At 40.8% G+C, this 21,355-nt stretch overlaps 1 long non-coding RNA gene across 1 annotated transcript in view; it reads left to right on the top strand.

The window, feature by feature from the left end:
• LOC311584263 overlaps window positions 1-21,355 on the top strand; it is a 103,143-nt gene that overhangs the window by 29,838 nt on the left and 51,950 nt on the right. The window contains exon 3 of the long non-coding RNA XR_014774812.1: window positions 3,081-3,432. This is a non-coding gene — a long non-coding RNA (uncharacterized lncRNA). The remainder of the gene's footprint in view (window positions 1-3,080; window positions 3,433-21,355) is intronic.

Raw genomic sequence — 21,355 nt, 5'->3', positions numbered from 1 at the left:
AGGTCCCCCTCGGTCATAGACCTAGGGGAAGGGAATAGGGTAAAAGCGGGACGGAGGGAGGAATGGGAGGATACAAGTGATGAGATAACAATTCAGTTGTAATCTGAATAAATTAATTTTAAAAATTAAAAAAAGAAATTTTTAGAGAAGTGAAGTTTCTTTTCTTTTTTTTTCTTTTCTTTTCTTTTCTTTCTTTTCTTTTTTTTTTTTTTTTTTTTTTTTTTTTTGGTTTTTCGAGACAGGGTTTCTCTGTGTAGCCTTGACTGTCCTGGACTCACTCTTTAGTCCAGGCTGGCCTCGAACTCACAGCAGAGGCACCTGCCTCTGCCTCCCGAGTGCTGGGATTAAAGGCATGCACCACCACGCCCGGCGAAGATTCTAATGTATGATATATAATTTAGTTTATTAAATACAAATGTGGTTTTATTTTAATCTCCCAATAAAGCTTTATCTATGTATTCACTCTTATGCATTAATCAATGCAGCTTTTCTCATGTCCACTACCTAGAAAATACATTAAGTATCAAAGATGCAAAGTCTATGCCTGACCTGTTACTGCTGCCATGAACCTCATTCCTGAAGCAATCCTGCTTTGTTGATTGTGGTGGTTCTGTCTGGTAAAGGCTGCGTAAGACACTTGGGATGCTAAAGTATATGTAACTGTATGACTAAAAGTAATGAAGATGCTGCTGTTTACATATCTGTTTTGCAGAACAGTCCCAAGGTGAGCTTTTGAGATCCTGGTATGTTGCAGTCAATCTAGTGTACATGAATTTAAAGTTATCACAACTTATTAAGCACTACAGCCTTCCTGCCAATCAACTAAAGTTTCAGTTGCCACAGTATATTGACACTGAGTAATTGTATAAACTGCAAATATCACTGTTGGCTCTTTAGCCCACAATTGCTATTGAGAAAGCAGATGTGCATCACAGACAGTCATCAGTCTTGTCATCCGAAGTCTGCAGGTATTTGTTCTAGGTATCTGGTAGTCAGTTCACCCTTGGCCAACAAGGGGAACAGCTGAAATGCCTCTTTGTATCTCAATGAAAAGCATATGGTAGAAAAAGAGTGGAGGAAGGAAGAAATGAAGAGAAGAGGAGAGAAGAGTTTCCTATAAAAAAGAAACCCATTAATAGAGGGCAGCACCTGCTGGGTGTCATCCTCTGAGGAGTTGGACAGACCCAGACACGGAGCCTTTGAGAAGAGACAGGGCAACTAAGAATGAGTCTGCAGGGTGCACAGTGTCTCCAGAACAACTGAAAACACACAGGTCCTATGGGAACATGTTTTTAAAAAGTGATGTAATGGAACTGGAAGAAAAAGATGACAGAGGAGAACTACACGCAGCAGAGGGAAGAAGAACTAGAGGCCTGAGCAGTGATGGGTATAGGAACATGGCCTTGTTGGACAGAGGAACAAGTCGTTGTCTAGTAGGGCCAGTCCTTGGGGTGTTGGAAGGCTCGAACATCACTTCTCTGTTGCTGCTTCCTAATCAGCTGGTGTCAATCAGTCCTGCCTAGATCACCCTGACTTGGTAACAACAGGATATCTGAGATGAGTCTCAGTGACAGTCCAGTATTTATGGTGCTTCAGAAACCAGAAACTTTGAACCAGACCAATGACTCGTTGGAATATGTATTTGCATGATTGCACATTGCAGCATTGCAAACTGAAGCAGTTTGAGCAGTGTGCGACACACTGCAGCTTGCAATGCCACTTTAATAGACGAATGGGCAATAGAGAGATGGGAAAGATGGCGGGATGGAGCAGCCCACACAGTGGAGAGAGGAACTAGAGACATGTGCTACTGGCAATAGGTATGGGAGCACGAGTGTGGGAGCGTGACAGTGTTGGACAAAGAAGCATGTTGTTGGGCCGGCCGGGTGGTGTGAAGCAGCCCCGGAGCTCATGCAGGCTCTGCGCCCTGCACGCCACCCCCCTTACCCACTGCTCAGCCTCAGCACAATCACTCTGGCACTGAGCATCAACAAGCTAAGATGACGTACACCTCATTTTCTGGATTAAGCGTTCTCCAAAGACCTTCATGGTCCATGCTCCTGCGTGAGGTCACACTGATGTCTGTGGTCTGAGCGCAGAGTTATAATTGAGAATGAGAGATGCTGAAGGCTTCAGGGACAACCTTTCCCCAAACCCCCCCCCCCCAAAAGAAACAGAACAGGAAGCTATTGGAGAGAGTCTTTAAAAGTTGTGATAAACTGAAGTGTAGCTCTTCACAGTTGATGGCTTCTGGCAGGGGGATGAAGAAGGACACAGTTTTCTTTAAGGAGCTGCCCACTGGGAGTTTGACCATACCCCAGTGAGTGAGGATATGGCCAATGCAAATTGGACTTGCTGTGCTTCTTCTGTGTGTGTGTGTGTGTGTGTGTGTGTGTTTGTGTCAGGGGGCACGACAAAGGGTGGACCTGGGAGGAATGGGAAGCAAGTGTGATGGCGTGCATTGTATGGAAACCGCAAATAATTAATAAAAATAGCATGTGGAGAAAACTCACTAATAATCACCATTTTTAACGGTTTAAAACTTAACGTTTAAAATTTAAAATTAGTGTATAGGTGAATATTAGTTTTCACTACTTTTAATTTTCCTACACTTATATAACTAATAGAAAAATACCATGACTTTTTGACAGAAAAAGATCACAGAGCATTATATTCTTCCTTGTTAGCCATTACTTTTATTTTCTGTACTGTTCAGGTTCAAATCCAAGACTATGTGCATGCAAGAACCCTACTCCTAAGCTTTACTTCCAGCCCAGCTGTCAAAAATTCCTTACATGGTTACCATTGCATACCATCATAGTCCAACACCATCACGAAAGCAGAGACCCCCTGAACTTATATATTTTATCTTCTCCTGCATGGGAGAGTTGGTAAAGATATTGCTTATGTATTGACGACTCAAAACTCACACTCCACTGTCATGGTTGAGCAGCTATGATGCCCCTGGTTCTTCTCCAAAGAAGTATTTCCTTGGACCACCTTGTCATTTTGGTTGGCATGTCAAAATGACTGAACCGTAGATGAGTCTTGACTTACACCATGTTTTCCTCTTCTTCTAGGGACATGTGACTCTGACAGGACCCCAATCCAGCAGCCTGTTCAGCAGTAACTGCTACCGGATCTAGAAACAAGTCCTACTGCTCCACCTGAGGACGTTTCTCTCTAAAAGAAATTGAAACCAAAGAAGTTTTCATATCAATGCAGAGTATGCTAAAATTTTCTAGCAGTGTTTTGAGAAAAGCAGAACAATACACGTCTAGGTAGTAGGGCAGAATTTCACTGTGTAGCCTCTGTCTCCAAGGTGCTGGGAATAAAGACATTCATCACCACGCTCAGATTGTACGTGTGTGTGTGTGTGTGTGTGTGTGTGTGTGTGTGTGTGTGTGTGTGTGTGTGGTGTGTCTGTGGTGTGTATGTGTGTTACAGAAAAATATTTTATACGTGGTGTGTGTGTGTGTGTGTGTGTGTGTGTGTCTGTGTGTGTGTGTCTGTGTGTGTGTGTGTCTGTGGGTTACAGAAAAATATTTTATAGGTGTGTATGTGTGTGTGTGTGTGTTCATGTCTAAGCCAGAAGATGACTTCAAGTCTTAATTCTCAGGTCTACCTTGTTTTCTGAGACAAGGTCTCTTATTGGCTTGGAATTTGCTAAGTAGACTAGGCAGGATGGCCAGTGAGTTCCAGGGATCCCTCCATCTTCCCTTCTCCAGCACTGGGATTATAAGAATACGCAATCACATCCAGCTTTGTAAAAGCAGTCTCTGAGGGACGGAACGCAGGTCCTCATATCTGCAAGGCTAACACTGCTGACTAAGCTGTCTCCCCAGGCTGGTACTGGGAACTGGATTCCAGGGCATTGAGTATTGTAGGTAGGTAGTCTATCTGTATACCAGTCCTGGTTTAGATTTTTTTAAAAAATGTAGTCATATTAAATGAAATTGTTGTCACTTAAAAGGATAACCTTTCTTATAACTTATAATGACTTGAATATACATTTTTATCATACCCTTTTGGTTTTCTTTCTTTCTGTTCACTACTTAAATGTGTCCATGTCTCACTTCCTAGTGACAGAACACAGTACGTTACCTAACGCAACAAAAATAAAAGAATCTCTAGTTTCTTCTCATCTCATTTCATTTCATTTACTCTTATAAGATAGAGCAAAAATAAGTTTTTTTCCTCCTGCTTTCCAATTTCTGGCATTTCCAAAGCTGAGCAGGACCACTAATTGCTATTTTATTGAAACCGTGACATTAATTTTCTCGACCCTGAGTGCATGTGTAGATGTGGAGCCTTGAAAAAGATTACACACAAACCAATCTGCAGTGGCAATTTGGCTGGAGAGGTCACATGCTTTAAGTTATGCGCCCTGTGGCTCCTTGCTGCAGTTGGAGAGGCTTAGGAAAGGGTTGTGCCAGATGACACGTAAGTAAACAAGGCCATACATAAGTAAACAAGGCCATACGTAAGTAAACAAGGCCAGACCAGCACAACAAAACCCAGAGTTACCTATGAAAGAGTACTCAGAATGATCCCAACCACACAACTTCTGTGTTTTCAAAATGAGCCACTGGGAAGAGCACAAGGTCTCTGGCTCATTTAATGTGAGCTAAAAAAAATAAATTGTTTTGCGTTTCCCCAGACTAGGGTAGAAATTCTTTTGCGTTTCCCCAGACTAGGGTAGAAATTCTTCGTACACAATCTTACCTAATTAAACATAAATACAAGTTATGAGTTATATATTAAATATTTAGCTCTCGTTATTTTTAGTCCTACTGTGTGTGTGTGTGTGTGTGTGTGTGTGTGTGTGTGTGTGTGTGTCTATGTGAGTGAACATCATGTGTGTACAGGTACTCATGGAGGTCATAATGGAATATTAGGATCTAATTTGTGAATTGCCCAGTAAGAATTCTGAGACCTGAACTCAGGTCCCATAGAGGAACAGTAAGTACTCTTGACCACTTAGCCATCTCCCTAGCTTCTGAACTGTACTCTACATAACCCTTTTAGTGCTAAATTTCATCCAGAACTGGAGAATGAAGGATATTTTGCATTGAGCTCTTAAACATCAGCAAATGGAAGTAAAGCACAAAAATTAAAAAACGTGAAAGCAAGATATACCTTAAATAATCAAAATTAACATGAGCTCATTTCCTAACACACACACACACACACACACACACACACACACACACACACACACACGCCCTAAAGGAACATAAAAGTAACTGGACACCTTTGTTTATGCTGGTCCAGCTTACTCAGTTTGGAGCCTTCTCTTATTAACAATAATAGCTTATAGCTTAAATTAAGAGTCCTTAGAAACAGGACGTGGAGCATTGGATAGACTGAGATTTCTATCTTAACTTGGCCACTATTCAGAGTTCCTGAAAGAAAAGAAAAGGTAATTCTTTCCTGAGGACCTACTCTGTGCCTTGCACTGTCTGGACCTGACATCTCACTTAGTCTTTTAAGACAGAGCTTCCCATGGCATTAGAGCAATTAGTGAAGTGTGAACACAGAAATAAAATTCTGGTATGTTGTGAGAAGATAATCAAGAAAAAGAGGAAACATGATTAAAAAAATAATAAATTTGTTTGATTCAAAATGACTTCAGGGAAGAGGAATGGGCTTTAGTTTAAAACTGTGTTCAATTCTGAATACAACATGGACAGTCAAGGGAAGGGGTAGGGCGTTCAGTGAGTGGAAAATTACTACATGGCTGCAGCAGGAAGTAAGGGTGGCTAATGAACCCCAGCAGGATTCCTGCTGCAAGCAGCCAAGCTGACCAGACAACTTCTGTAAGACAGTGAAGAAACCCCAGACATCAAGGTCCATTGGGGTGCTGGATAAACTTATAGCCAGGTTCTTGGTAGAACTTGATTTTCCTAGGAAGTGAAATTTACTGGTTTACCAGGAAGTACACTGAGAAGCATACTAAGCGGCTCACAGGGTTCAGGAAAAGCTGCCTTTACCCTGCTCTTAACATAAGCTTTGTCATTCTACTAATAGCCTAGCATGCAGTGAGGGTTTTTTTTTCTAATCAATTTCTCATGCAAATGTAGAGCTTTCTTCTAATTGATGAAGGTTTCATGTCTCACTCGTGCTGCCTGTTTTATAAGTTTAATACCGGTGACTCATGTTTTATTTTATTCTAAGAAGTCAACAGAAACGTGGTTTTCACGTTTTACTACCACAATCACATCTGCATTACAAAGCAGCATGAGATGTGCCTCCCAATGTTAGAAATTAAGTCAGATGACTGTTCAGCTGTAGCTTTCCTTCCATATCAGCAAAATCCAGCAAACTGACCGTACACATGTTAAGAAGTAGGTTTCCTGTTCATAGTGCAAGACAGTTCTCTGTTTAAAATGAAGCAGGAGACCCCCATCTAAGAGGCGAGATGAGTAACCATTCACTTCAGAAAACACAAAAGTAGGACTTCTTTCTCTGCCCATTTGGTGCAAACCCAATTCTTTCTAAAACTAAATAAGTCTTTTCCTAGGCCTACGACCCAGAACTGTCTTTTCCAAGGACAGTTGGAAACATTTACTGGGAATGAGCCACCATGGAGGAGTGGAACTGGTCCTACTGGGAAGTGGGGAGCCTACCTTCAGCTCATCCTCCACTGTGGCTTACAAAGCCATCTCCAGCCAGGAAGATGGAAGACTACTTTTCCCTTTAAGAAAAGCCAGCTCACACAGATGGTCACTCCAAAGAGAATCTCCTGTGGCAAATGGTGTTGTCCATTCCTTTTTCCTGATGAGCGGTTATTGCTTCTTTTTCTTTAGTGTGTGTGTGTGTGTGTGTGTGTGTGTATGTATGTATGTATGTATGTATGTGTGTATATAAGTAGGTAGGTAGGTAGGTAGGTAGATGTGTACATATGGAGGTCAGAGGGTGACTTGCAAGAATCCATTCTCTGTTTCCATCATGTGGGTTTCAGGAACTAGCTTACATTGTCAGATTTGGCTGCAAATTGAGGACCTGTTTCTTTTTATATATATGATAAATTTGTGTTGTGTATGTGGGGTGGGTAAGAGTGCATGTCTCAATCCTAACTACCATCCCCCCTTTTTAAAATCATTTTTATAGTCCCTCATCTTCCCGCACTCAACACATCCATTGACCCTTCCATAGAAAATTTAAATTTTCTTCTAAAGACAAACCACACATCTCTTCAACACTGAAATAGACTTGAGGTAGCCCATTCCAAGTGTGTTTCTTTGCCTCACTTTTGAGTTGATTATTGAGAGTGACAGAAGACTTCTGTAAACACAGGGATTTTGAAAAGCTGTCCTTTTATGAAAAGAAAATTACATCTATACATCTAGTTAGTTAAAAAATATGGCAGGTGCAAACAGCTTTTTTTTTCTTTTGTCCAATAACCCCCTTTTGGCTTGGGAGATATCTTTGCAGAAGTCTTGGGTTTCACATCTCTCCCAGACAAAGATTAACACAAGTAATTGTTAGATGAATATCAACAAAAAAGACCACCACCGGTCTCTTTTCTTCACATAGGCTCTCTAAAATGCTTGTGTTCCACATTGCTTGCCTCCCAAGTAGATATTTTTAAAGTGGGAACATGTGAGCTTGTGAATTATGCTGGGCTGCTGGGTAATTACACTCTTGTGATGTTTCTCCAGCACTGTGAATTCCATACCCCGCCCTTCGCACATTAATAAACATATTGGCCTTTTTTTCCTGTTTGTGTTTTGTCAGTCTATTGTGACAAAACTTTAGGAGACCCCAGGGAAATTATTCTTTGCCCGAAGAGAGCAATTCAGTATGAGTTTCTTGTATGAGTGAGTCACATACATCTTTTCAAGTGCTCAATGCTGAAATGGGCATTGCTTCTTAGCCTTGTGTTTAAATCCCCTTCTGGTGTGCAGAACTCAATGCGGACTCCTGACTCTCTGAAGACAATTTATGCCTGCTGGAGAGTCACAATAACAATAATATTAAAAAACAAACCCAAAATCTCCTAGTTCTGGGAACACCTACATAAAGGTACAAGAGATAGAAAATAACCTTATTATTAAACAGATATTACATGAGAATGTGATTTAAAAAAAAACCAAGAGTGAACAAAGAGATTGTCACCATAGGAAGAAATTCTTCTCTACAGTCAAGCAGGTACAAGCCATCACACACTTGCTCTCAAATAGTAATCTGGCCTGTGTGATGGCTCAGGGAGGTGAAGGATCTTGCCAGATGAGCTTGGCATCAAGAATCTTAGTCCCCAGAACCCATACAGAGGTGACAGGGGAGAACCAGATCTGAAAAGTTGTCCTCTGACTTCCACTTGGGTCCCAGTGAGTTTGGCACTCTTTGTGGATCAAGGGATGGCCCTGCATTTCTGATACTTGTACTTCTGCCTCCTGACTGCTGGGGTTGCAGGAATGAGCCATCACACACAGCGTGATCAGGTTACAGGAATGAGCCATCACACACAGTGCTGATCAAAGCCAGGCTCCATGCGTGCCACGCGACTGACCTACAATTCAGCCACCTCCCTTTTCTCCAGAAATCTCTTAACTTTCTCAATGATTCTATTATTTCATAGAAACAACTAGACTATGAGAAGTCACTGAGTACAATCTTTTAAAGAAACATTAAAACATGGGGGGCTAGAGAGATGCCTCAGAGGATAAGAGATTGCTGCTTGCTGCTCTTCTAGGGGACCAGAGTTTGGCTCCCAGAACCTATGTCTGGTGACTCTCAACCACCTGTAACATCAGCTCCAGGGAATTTAACACCCTCTTCTGGCCTCCCAAGGCACACACCCCTGGGCACGCGCACGCGCGCGCGCGCACACACACACACACACACACACACACACACACACACACACAAATAAGAATAAAATAACTCTTTTAAAAGAATTAAAACTCACTACATAACTAGGGCACATTCTGAGGTGTATTGCTGAGTTAAGGCTAGCACAGAAAATTCAGATTTTCCCCCTCCCCCAGTTCCATTTGAGAGTTTAGAGAAAAGGAGACATTTAATCAATGGTGAAATGAGGCTATGACGCAGTTTGTCTCAGAGTTAGCATATGGCAGCGGCACAACTCAAGGTTTTTGGTTAATGGGGATTAACAAAGCCAGCTGGAACCCCTGTCAATCATTCAGAAAGCATCATCTGCAGAGGTAGCTTTAAAAGCTTTTTTGTTGTTGCTTCCCGAATTTTTGCATTTCACCTGTCTTAAGGGAAATGGATTTCCTGTTAATCCTTGAGGAATAAAATTGACCAAAGCCTTTTCCTGGAATTATGTGAATTCGTTTTCTGTCAAATCCAAAGCTTATGCAAGCATTTCCCAAGGTGAATGATCAGATAAATAAATAAACAAACATCAAAGATGTTCCTTTCTGAGGGGGGTCAATTGTTTTCCTGAAAGTTTAGTCTTCAAAGTGAGAACCCAAACCATGTACCCCATAATCAGTGTGGTCCCTAACATCTGAAACTACCACCGAGAATGACATAGTAGCTTCTTCCTGGCCTCCCTAGCTTTGTTCTCCAAGGACTCTCCTGTCTAAGCAGCATTTGACTTGGTTACAGACACTGTGTAAAAGGACTGAACTCATCAACGGACGCTATCAGCCTTTAGTCAGGCCTCATCTGAAAATTCTTGCCTTGTTCTTTTTCCTCAAGTCTAGGATTCCTATGTCATGGCCCAACCCAGTCTCACCCACTGCTTCAAATGCCTTCCCATAACCCGAACTTCTCAGTTTTCAATTGGTCTCAACTCCTATCTTGTATATGGCTACTGCTGTAGCAGATCTGACCATGTTGGATTGGGAGGATTGTGGAAGGACTTTGGAAAGTTGCACTAGAGAAACCACTGGATGTTCAAAGCTTGGTGAGCTTTTCTGTAGGACTTTGGAAGACAAGAATGTTGAGAACAGTGCAGATGCTGAAGGCCTGGCCTGTGAAGTTCAGAGGGAAGTTTAAAAGGCATTTAAAATTGGGGTGAGGGGGCACCAGAGTCCATGTGGGAAGATACAAGTAAGGGGATAGCAATCGGGAATAAATTATAATTTTTTTTAAAAAAAGTCACTTAAAAACTCTATCAGGGCCGTGTTTGCTGTTTGAGTTGAGAATCTGTGGTTCTGGTTAGATGTGGCTGAAGAACCAGCCGTGATTAACAAGAGACCAGAGACACTGAAGAAAAACCCTTGCAGTACTGGAACAACTGATGCTGGTCACCGGGAGCTAAGAAATTAGTGGTGACTAAGAGACCAGCATCATAGGGGTGAACTCTTCTGGCAAGCATTTCCTCGCAATCAGCACACAGAGGCTGTGTTCCAGGGGTGGGCAGAGGAGCAAGCCAGTATGCAGCACCCCTCCATGGCCCCTATGTGAGCTCCTGCCCCCAGGTTCCTGCACTGCTTGAGCCCCTACTCTCGTTGCTTTTGACGATGACCTGTTATACAGAGCTGTGAGTGAACTAAACCTTTTCTTCCTCAAGTTGCTTTTGGTCATGGTGTTTCTTCACAGCTCTAGTAAATGTAAGATACCACTGAAAGTAAAAATAAGTCTTTTCTCCATTCTCCTTTTTAAAAAAAAATGTATGGAATATGCCATTCTGTGCTTTCCTTCTCTAACAGTAGGGAAGCATCCGGGTACTCTATAGGTAACATGGGGCACCATAGTGTTGCTGAAGACAGTGGCTACACAGGTCCGTATCTCACACAAAGAGTAAGTTTCTTTAGGTAGCTGTCCTACCCATGGCCAATGGAGAGTTACCACACCCTAGTTCAGCCTAGCAGTTAACAGAAGGCCCATTCCTTCATCTTCTTAAGTCAGCTGCTCTCTCTCTTAGCCAGCGCTAGTCTCTTTCCTTGGCCCAAACCTTTTCACCCTTCAGCTAAAGCTTAAAGCTTCTGTATGTGCATCAGTACTGTTTACCTCAGTTTTACTTTTCTTAGCAAAGAAAGGAGACTGGTGAAGAAAGGTGTAATAATACTGCTGATTATAAAACCAGTCCTCTAGGGCTACATGCCAGGGCCACAGTTTGCCTTGTCACTTGACTAATGAAGTGAATATGTTACCTTCTGGAAGTAACTCCAGAAACCACTTAAAACCAGCTTGTCACACAACGAATGTGTATGAAAAAAATCTGCTCACTAGGAAGAGACCAGAGTGAACATTACAACCCTTTCACCAAAAGAAACAAGTAACATGTGAGGAGGCATGAGTAAAAAAAAAACCCAAACTTTCCTTTCTCGTTGTCCACTCAGCTTCTCCCCTCTCCAACACTTTTAATTCCCCCAATACTATCCAATTAGGGTGGCGGAGTCAAACACCACCCAATCAGGGAGGCAGAGTCAAACACCACCCAGTCAGGGAGGCGGAGTCAAACACCACCCAATCAGGGAGGCAGAGTCAAACACCACCCAATCAGGGAGGCAGAGTCAAACACCACCCAATCAGGGAGACAGAGTCAAACACCACCCAACCAGGGAGGCAGAGTCAAACACAACTACTTTTTCCTTGATGCGTTCCACCAAAAAGTTTTCTCTTTGCAAAATTTTGGTGCCATATTGTTGTTTTCTCCATCCTTTTGCCCTATTAGATCATGTATAGTATAATTGTTTTCTTGAGTCCGGAATATATTTTACAAATACTGTTTTAGATAGTTTAGTTTTACAATTTTTACAATTAAGCTTAGTTATTTTGGGGTTAAGATGTTTTTAGGTCTAGATACATGTTTTAAGTTGATAGAGATGAGATATGATAGATAGTGATTTATATTCAGAATTTTAGACTCACCAAGATAGGAAAGACATTTTCTTCAAGGTTGCCAAATACAAATAGCCAAAACACTACTATACATTATATTAATGTAGCATTAATATAATTCCTGATTGTTCTGTGGTTCCTCTTGCTATAGGTAGCTTATTGTATATATGTGTAATAATATAAATGTATATGTAACAGAACTGCTACATATTATGAACTAATGCTATTATGAACTAATGATTGTCACAGGAGGGAGAGACATTGCATACAGTGATGTTTCAGCAGTAGATTGTGCATGAGCTGACAAATACCCTCTCATGCAATTAAGATTAGTGAGCCATGGACACACACACAGAGAGAGAGAGAGAGAGAGAGAGAGAGAGAGAGAGAGAGAGAGAGAGAATGAGAGAGAGAGAGAGAGAGAGAGAGAGAGAGAGAGAGAGACTCTACAGGTAGAAGAGGAATTAAACTAATTAGGAAAATCGGGTTTGGCAAGAGGGAGAAGAAGAAGAGAAGGCAATGGAGGCAATGGGGGATTGGTATGATTAAAACACATTATACAGATGTATGTAATTGTAAAACCAAAGCAAAGTGGGTTAAGTACCAGAAATGAGTTAGGAAGAATCATAGTGAATCTTTTCATGAAGACAAGCTCACATTACCAAAACGGTAGTAAGAACCACACTGTCTGTGGCGAGAGGACAGCATTGGAAATCAAGTGAGTAATAAAATATCTCCCAAAGGTGATGGATACATTTTGAATAAAATCAGTCTTCAAAGCTCTGGTGAACTGCCACTTCCCAGCTGGAACTTATGGAAAGACTCCTTTATTTGTTTGAAGGTTCAAAGAGGTTTTCGAGGAATGCCCACAGGCACGCATCATCTTGAGTACTGAAAACTGAATTAACAAAACTCAGACACTGAGGCTCTTCAGCTCCCACACTTTACAACTAAAGACTTGATAGTGTCAGCTGAAGGCTGAAAATTTTATGATGTACAAAATATGTTATTCAAAACATTCCTTAAGCGCACAGAGTAGGCATCTTGTCCCAATTGGAGGAGACTTAAGGATGCTTTCATGTTCTTTGCCAATGCTCTCGTAATGCTATTTCTAAAAGTTTGATTTCACTAGACAGTTTTCTTACTTAATATGTTTTGGTTTCCCATTTTTCTCAGTATTTTAGTGTGCATAAAGTGCTATTAAATTTATACCCCAGGAAGCTTTCAGAATTATCTCAAAAATATGCTTAATACTTTTTAATGTAACTAAATGTCATTTCCCAATGATATAAAAGTTCCTGGTGACTTTATGATGTAAAAGAACATAATTAGGTTCAGGATGACTCCTGTAAAATTGATACTTCTAAACTGGATGGAGGTAAATCTCTGGTCAGAGAGAAAAATTAAGGAACAAAACTTTGTAGATGAAGTCGAACATTACTCTATCCTGGTCTCATATATTTAGTTGAACTTTTAAAGGATTTGTTTACTTATTTTTATTTTAGGTGGACCATGTGCATAGCTGGTACCTGTAGAGGTCAGAGAGCAGCACCTTCCAGACCTGGAGTTACAGATGGCTCTAAGTTTCTAAGTGGGCACTGAGCTCTGTTCCTCTATGAGAGCATTAAGTGCTATTAATTCTACTTCAAGATTCAAAATATGAACTTTCTATATTTCACCAAACTCTCCAGGTTGGTTCTTTCACTTTTAAATAATGCAAGACCACAAAAAGAAGAAAGGGAACATATTAGTCAGGGTTCTTTAGAGTAACAAAACTGATTAAATGAATCTTTCTCTCTCCCCCAACACCCCCTCCCCCTCTCTCTGAGTGACTAACAGGATGTGGTCCAGCCAGTCCAACAATGACTGTCTATTGTGGATACCATGGAAGGTCCAAGAATCCAGTAGTTGTTCAGTCCACAAGACGAGATATCTGAGCTGGTCTTCAGAACATGCCAGAATCCCAAAGAAGTAGTCTCCAATGCCAGAGAAGAAATGGATTTGCCAGTGAGAGTGAGGGCAAGCAGCCAGAGACAGCAAGCTTCCTTCTTTTGTGTCCATCATATAAGATGCCAGCAAAAGGTGTGGCCTAGATTAAAGGTGTATCTTCCAACATTAAAAAAAATTTAGATTAAAAGCGAGTCTTCCCATTTCGAATTATATAATTAAGAAAAGTTCCTCAAGGTTACAATTAATTCCAGATGCGATCAAGTTGAGAAACAAAATAGCATCACAGGGAAAATGGGGGCTAGTGTAATTTAAAAATTAAAAAAATCTACCCATGCAGTAATATTTGAAATTACCTTTATATAATCTTCATTCTCATTATATCCCATGACAAAGTTTGCTGTCCTGTTATGTTTGTGTTAATATAGAAACAATACATTTAATGTTGTCATTAAAAAGTTTCCCTTTATATCACTAATCACTTACCTGTTACTGTAACAAACTCCTAGCATGAACAACTGTAAAGTGTAAAAACAAAAAAACCTCTTGTTGTTGCTGTTGTTGTTCATGTTTTCAAAGGTCTCACTTCTCAGCCCTTGGGTTTGTTAGTTCTGGTCCCAAAGTAATCAGTACACCATGGTAATGGAAGCTAGTGACAAGGGCCACTACACAGTGGACAGATAGCAAAAAAAAAAAAAAAAAAAAAAAAAAAAAAAAAAAAAAAGGAGAGACTGGGCCTCCAGAGATCTACTTCCTCTAAGGCCCACTTTCTAATGTTGGCAGCAGCTCCCACAAAAGCCACACGTGAGCCCTTGAGGGGCATCTCATTCAAATCTGAACAACATGTGATAAGTGTCCTGTCTCTACAGTTTAACAGAAAGTTCTGGTTATACTTGAAACAATTAAACCCCCAAAACACTTATAAAATAACCACATTGGGGGCTGGAGAGATGGCTCAGCAGTTAAGAGCACTGTCTGCTCTTCAAGAGGTCCTGAGTTCAATTCCTAGCAACCACGTGGTGGCTCACAACCATCTAGCCTGGTATCTGATGCCCTCTTCTGGCCTGCAGGTGTACATGCAGGCAGAGTACTTGCATAAAATAAATAATCTTTTAAAACATGGGCAGTGTACATTTTATATCTTCCATCAGAAAGTTATTTGAAACATTGTCATGCCAATACTTTTTGGTGTTAGTCATTTTCTGTGAAAGATGATCTGGGAGGCATTTTTCTGAAAAGACTTCTCCATTTTTAAAGCAGTAGTTACTGACATTGCATAAAACCCAGAAGAAACAGTTTGGAGGCTGGCAAGGTGGTTCAATGAGGAAGCATACTTGCTGCCACGCCTAATAACCTGAGTTTGGCCCTTAGAACCCTCGTGGTAGAAAGTAAGAGCCAATTACTGCAAACTTTCTTCTGAACTCACAGTGGCACATGTGTATACTATCCTGCCCCCCCCCCCACATACATTAAATACATAAATGTAAAATAGTTTTAATCAAAGGAAAAGAAACAGTTTTAGCAAAAACATATTTTAGAACATTGGAATTGTAGGTGTCAAGTTTTATAGAGCTTTTTAATTATCAATTTAAATTATAACTATTTTCTCAGACTCCAGTACAGAAAATGATGATGCCTTAAAACAAGGTACCTCAGAGTATTGGAAACTTTCAAAGTCTGGATACATCTAACACAGCCAAAGGATGTGCTTTTTACAAAAAGAGATGAGCATAGTACAGAGAATTTAGCTGGGGGATGGCACGGCGCTTCATAGCTAGCAAGAACAAAGAGCTGTTACCCCATGCAGGCTTTGAGTTTCAGGAAGAGAGCATGAATTTAGAAAGTCTAGGAAAGAACCCTTACAAACAGAGCTACCGCTAGGGAGTCTCTGATGGAGGAACCCAAGCAGTTTGCAGCAATTATAGGGAAAGAGCCAAATCACAGCGCTCAAACCTTAATAGCTCGGAACCTTCTAGTACCTACCAGCGTATACCGTTGACTGAATCTGACCTGAAGCCTCTGATGAGATCCATTACAGCCATTGTTTTTGGTACTAAGCAAAAAGAAAGAGGTCGGGGCAGGACTGGACTTAGGACCAATCTCCACTGTATCTGTATTATTTCTATTTTAACATTTCCTTGGATGGCAGTGCAAAAACTGTAAGACACATGGCTAGATAAGAAGATTGCCTAACAGGGCCACCTGTGGGGGGGTTGTACCTGAGACAGGATAATGGAAGCTGATGCTGTAGGACTGCACGATGCTATTTTCTTTTTCTTTTTTTTCTAGACAAATAGGATAGGGCTATCTAAGCTTCTGGCGAGTTTACCAATTTAAGCAAATACATGAGCGTTTGAGCACTGAGCCTGTCTCTATCGAGTTGGTATTTTAAGATATGGTTTTACATAATACTAGATTGAGATGAACAAACGCAATGCGTCAGACTATAAAGTGACTGTAGTTTTGAGTGTTTATAATTTACATTATTCACTTATTTACCAATCTATTTATTTTGTTGTGCTGGGGACCAAATCCAGGACCTGGGCTCATGACAGGCAGTGCTCTACAAATGACCCATATCCATAGACTTCGGCCTGGATTTTGAAATATCTTCCTTAGTGTTAGGATTATAAAAATGTCCTTTTAACACCTGAGTTTCCACCTCATTTTTGAAAGCCATTGTGGCTGGGTGGGCAGCGTTCCACTTTCACATATTTGAAAACGTGCTCGATTGTCTTCTTGCGGGCACTGTTTTTGACTAGATTGGTGCTGAGTCTCTGCCTTTGTTTCCCCGGGTTCCCTGCGGTTAGTAGGTAACTTTTCTTTGCCTGCTTGTAAGATGTGCACTCTACTACTGTTTTTGAGCCATGGGTTTTGAGTCCCGATGAAGCATTTTTCCATGATTGCTGTGCTTGGGCAATTATTCTTCTTGGATTTAATAGCTTCAATCATACCACAGAGTTGCTTCATAAGCTGTTTTCATTTATGAATTATGTATTTTTTTTCCTAAGAAGACATCTTCTTAGTAGCCCAGCTGACCTCAAATACACCTCTGGCCACTACTGCTCCTGTCCCTGTCTGCTCCTGCGCTGACCCCTCACCTGCAGGCACACTAAAGACATGCATGTTAGGTTATGCAAGACATTTTCTTTAGATAAGATTTCTTTTCTTTCTCTTTCTTTTCTTTTCCCTTCCCTCCCTTCTTCCCTCTTTCTTTCTTTCTTTTTTTTTTTTTTTAAAGACTAGGTTTCTCTGTTTAGTCTTGGCTGTTCTGGACTTACTTTGTAGACCAGGCTAGCCTCAAACTCACAGAGATCCTCCTGCCTCTGCCTGTCCAGTGCTGGCACCCACTGGGTACCACTTCACCCAGCTCAGATAAGACGTTTTAAACTTTCTTTTTCTCTATATATATTTTGGATGGGATTTGTTTCCATATCTTCATGTTTACTAATCTTTGCTTTTTCAATGTATGGTTGACTTTTAACACACTCAGTTTGTTTTTCCTTTAGCTCAGTGTAATCCCCGTTTTAGAAAGGCTGGTTTATTCTTTTTCAGCTTCCATGTTCTTAGTATTTTAAATGTCTCAACTACGACTTCAATGACTATGTTAACGTCCTTCAGTGCTAAGCATGGTATATTCTGCCTTCAGTTGGTTACTTTTCTATTGAGTAAGGAGCATATATCCTACTCATCTTTGAAGGTGATCTTGGATATCAGAAATTTTGTGCGGGGGAAGCAATATTTTCTTCAAATATTCTTCATCATTACTTTGGAGTGGAGCAAAATTTATTAGAGCTCTATTGATGACTTGCACATCCTCTATCTGATTTGTTGGCAGAACTGGAACCCATTACAGAAAGCAAGTGTTCAGTGTATTGTAAGGTGCTGCTGGTGGAAGTCAGGACCGTCTTCAGGTCTCTGTGAGTGTCAAGCGTTGTTCCTTGTCTTCTGGCGGGTCTTTCGCTCAGTCACAGGTAACTGTGCAGAGTAGTGAAGGAAGAATGTGTGGCTCTGTGAATTGTCTTCCTTGGTATGCCTGCGTTTCCAGCTGTTTCCTGGACTCAGGAGTCTAGCAAAGTCCATCTGGGTTCCCCACACTGTCCCTCATCCAGGCTTTTCTTCAGTGCAGTTAGGCTGACATGGTTGCTGGGAGTTCTGATCTGTTTTCTCTCTTTTAGATTAACTCTCCTTCCTGGATTCCTACTGTCACAAAAACCATCGTTCCCTCTATTTTGTAATTTTCAGTTGGTTCAGGTGAAAGGACGAAGCCTATTACTGTCACTCCATTACGGGTCTCCCTACTCTTTCTCTTTCCTGCTCACCTAGTGATAGGATACAAAAGATGAAAAATTCACTGCTCCTTCGCAGTTTATAACAGCCAATGATGTGGCTACCTGAGGGCTAAATTGTGTAAACTGAGATTAGGTGTGCTAATATTGTAACGATAGATTCTGTAAAATTTAGCAAAGTTAACGTGCCACACTGATAGGCCCGACGGTAGGTGGGCAGGCATGGATGCTGTGCTGTGTGTCAATGATCATGAAAGTGAATTCAAATTGATGTGACTTTCATTTCAACAAACACAATTTTCCCATTTTCTATAATATTCTTTTCTCCTTTCTCTTCTCTCCCTCTTCACTTCTTTTCTCTCCTTTTATGTTTCTAGGAATACAGAATCAAACCCACAGTCTCAGGCTAAATGTATAGCCTTTAAGTGTTTCTTAATACAATCATTATGAACATTTTAAAAATTAATTAATTTATTTATGCACTTTATATGCTCGTTGTAACCCCATCCCTCCTCACCTCTCCCTCCCACCCTTCCTTCCTCTCCCTCTTCCCTCTCCCGTATTCCTCAGAAAATGGAGCCCCCTTTCCCATCCACCCCAGCTCTTCAAGTCATATCAGTACTGAGCTTGTCCTCTTTCCCTGTGGCCTTTCTGAGTTACACAATTACTCTGATTATTTTTAACTGTGAATTTTTAAAAAGTCAAATTAGGAAGCATTTTAACACAAGCCCACCTTGAAAATTTTATTTTCACATTTATTTTATTGCTGGTCAATATTTGTTTTGTGTTTCAGATAAATAAAGTAGGTGTTCTATATTTCTCACGAAATGAAACTTAATTAACTAATTTGAAGGCTTTGGCCTCTGAGAGGAAAAGATGCATTTCTTGTCCTATATCATGAGGCAGTTCTTTCCATCACGTGATGAGGACCAGGACTGACTCAGGTTTCACTTGATGCCGGTATGTGGCACCCTTCTCCTACCAGTGCACATCTCAGGAGAGCTCCCCAAGGGTAGCCGTGCTACAAGATGAGGAGTTTTAGAGACGCAGTCCACATGTCATCATCACCTTTCAGATCGGATTCTGCTGATGGAAACTCTTCCTGGTGGCAATGCACCTGTTTTACCTATCAAGACAATGAAGTGGAGTTAAGGGGACCTCGGCCTTACATCAGCAAAGAACTGAAGAGTTAGTATTGCACACGGAAGCAAGAGACTACTGCTTTAATGATTTGAAACTAAGCCTTTGCCTGACAACTCTTCTCCACCTTCAGGCAGTCTTCAGGCAGTGGCCATGAAGAAGCGATGTTCATGCAGAGGGAGGGGATGATCAGAGAATATATGGAAATTATTTTTCAAAGAAAAGTGTTGTCAATTAGATATTAACTGTATTTTGTAATTATAAAAACATTGGCTTTGGTGAGAGTTGTGGTTTACATTTGAGAGAACTCTAAAGCATACTTTTAATATTTAATAATAAGAGCTTTATTTTTTCTAAACTTTGAGATTCACTAGTTTCAAACAAAACAAAACAAAACAAACAAAGTGATGTTATGTACAGAGAATGAACAGTAAAACAGAACAATATTCTTTTGGCAATAGCTTTTTTTTTTTTTTACCCTTTATTTATTTATCGAATCACTTTATAGCAGTGGTTTATTCTTCTTCTTCCCCAGAGTTCCAAAGAGCCTTCTTCTAGGCAGCACAACAGGAATCCTCCTCCCAGATGAAATCCCTCAAGAGGTGATTGCACACAGGAGGACAAGTCTCAAGGAAGGGAGGGGTGCGTTCTCAGAGCAGTAAACATGACTAGCTAACCAAGATAAACACAGATATGGAAGCTGCTAGAAACAGGACATGAAACAGCAAGACAGGCAGGCAGCCCAGTCGGGCCTGGTTCCTACAATCTCTGAGGGTCTGTCGACTGTAGCATCGCTAGACTTCACTTAACAGCTAATACTCACATATAAGTGAGTTCAAACCATATTTGTCTTTCTGGGTCTAGGTTACTTCACTCAGAGAAAAATCCTTATTTTTAAAGAGTGTGACAGATTATTCTTACTCCCTTTAAAGTCTAAGAATTCTTACCCTAGCCTATGAGTTTGTACATTTGTTGGTTTTCTAGTCAAAATACAACATTAAAATAGTTTTAACCCAAACGTTAAGGACTAGATTTATAACGATTATAAAGAATCATATCTCTGTGTGCATAAATGTATATACCACCCCCCACTCTGTGTGTGTGTGTGTGCGCGCGCGCGCGCGCGCGCATAACCATGAACGTGAGAGGCCAGAGATCATCTTGATTGTCAGTCCTCAGACACCTTCGACCTGTTTGTTAGACAGCGACTCTCACCGTTGTGGGACTTTGCCACATGGTCCAGGCTAGCTGGCTCATAAACTTCTATTGGTCCTCTTGATTTAGCGTCTCTCTTGCAGCTCTGGGATTTCAGGTGTGCACCACTAAGCTAAACATTTTTTTTTTTTTTTTTTTTTTTTGCTGCAGTTCTGAGGATCCAATCTCAGCTCTTCATGGTTTTAAGCATTTCATGGTTTGAGCCACAGCCTTGGCCCCCTCAGCTGGTAAAATGGGCAGTAATATCTTTGCGACTTAAATAAAGGTACAACATTTCAGTCTTAAATCTATTGTCAGAAATTAGTTTATTGGGTCTCGGAAACTTAACAATCAACACTGGATGTGTTTGTTAGTAGGACTTGTTTCTATTGTCTGATCCTAATCAGCTAGGTAAGATGATGTAATCTGTCTCACCTGGGTCTTCCTCTTCAAAGCCAGCAACACTGGCCTACAGCTCTCCAGAACCTTCATTAAATTCATCTATGTGGGCTAATAACATTGGCTTAAATTATGACTCTCTCAAAAGGCCTTAAGTACACATTTCCTTGCTATAATACATATCGTAACCATTTTCACCAGCACAAATTTTTATTTAAAATGTAAAATAAATTGATTCTGTCTGCATGAATCATTTTTCGGAGGAGATAGAAGAGTTTTAGAAGTTAGCTTGATAGGTTTTCATTATACTAATTTGAAAGCATACCTTAATTTAAAACAAGTTCCTTTCTTGCTGAACCTCCCAAAAGAAAGCTCAGCGACCCATCACTATCACGAGCGAGATTTATGTCTCCAGGCAACCTACTCAAACAGAGTGGCTCGCTTTGTTCTGTCACCTTGTGGGAGAAAAGAATCTGACACAACAGCAGACTTGCCCAGGTATCTATCGGTCCCTTCATGTTTCTGCTGAAATCTTTCCTTCTTCAGGTGTCTAGCACTCAGTCCCCAGTAACTAGGGATGCCGACTGCAGACAACAGATAATAATAAGATTCTCTTTAAAAGT

Source organism: Acomys minous (genome assembly GCF_964271855.1).
Source record: "Acomys minous genome assembly, chromosome: 15".
Taxonomy (NCBI): Eukaryota; Metazoa; Chordata; class Mammalia; order Rodentia; family Muridae; genus Acomys; species Acomys minous.
Note: the sequence above shows the minus strand (reverse complement) of the source record. Positions and strands in the feature narration are given on the sequence as shown.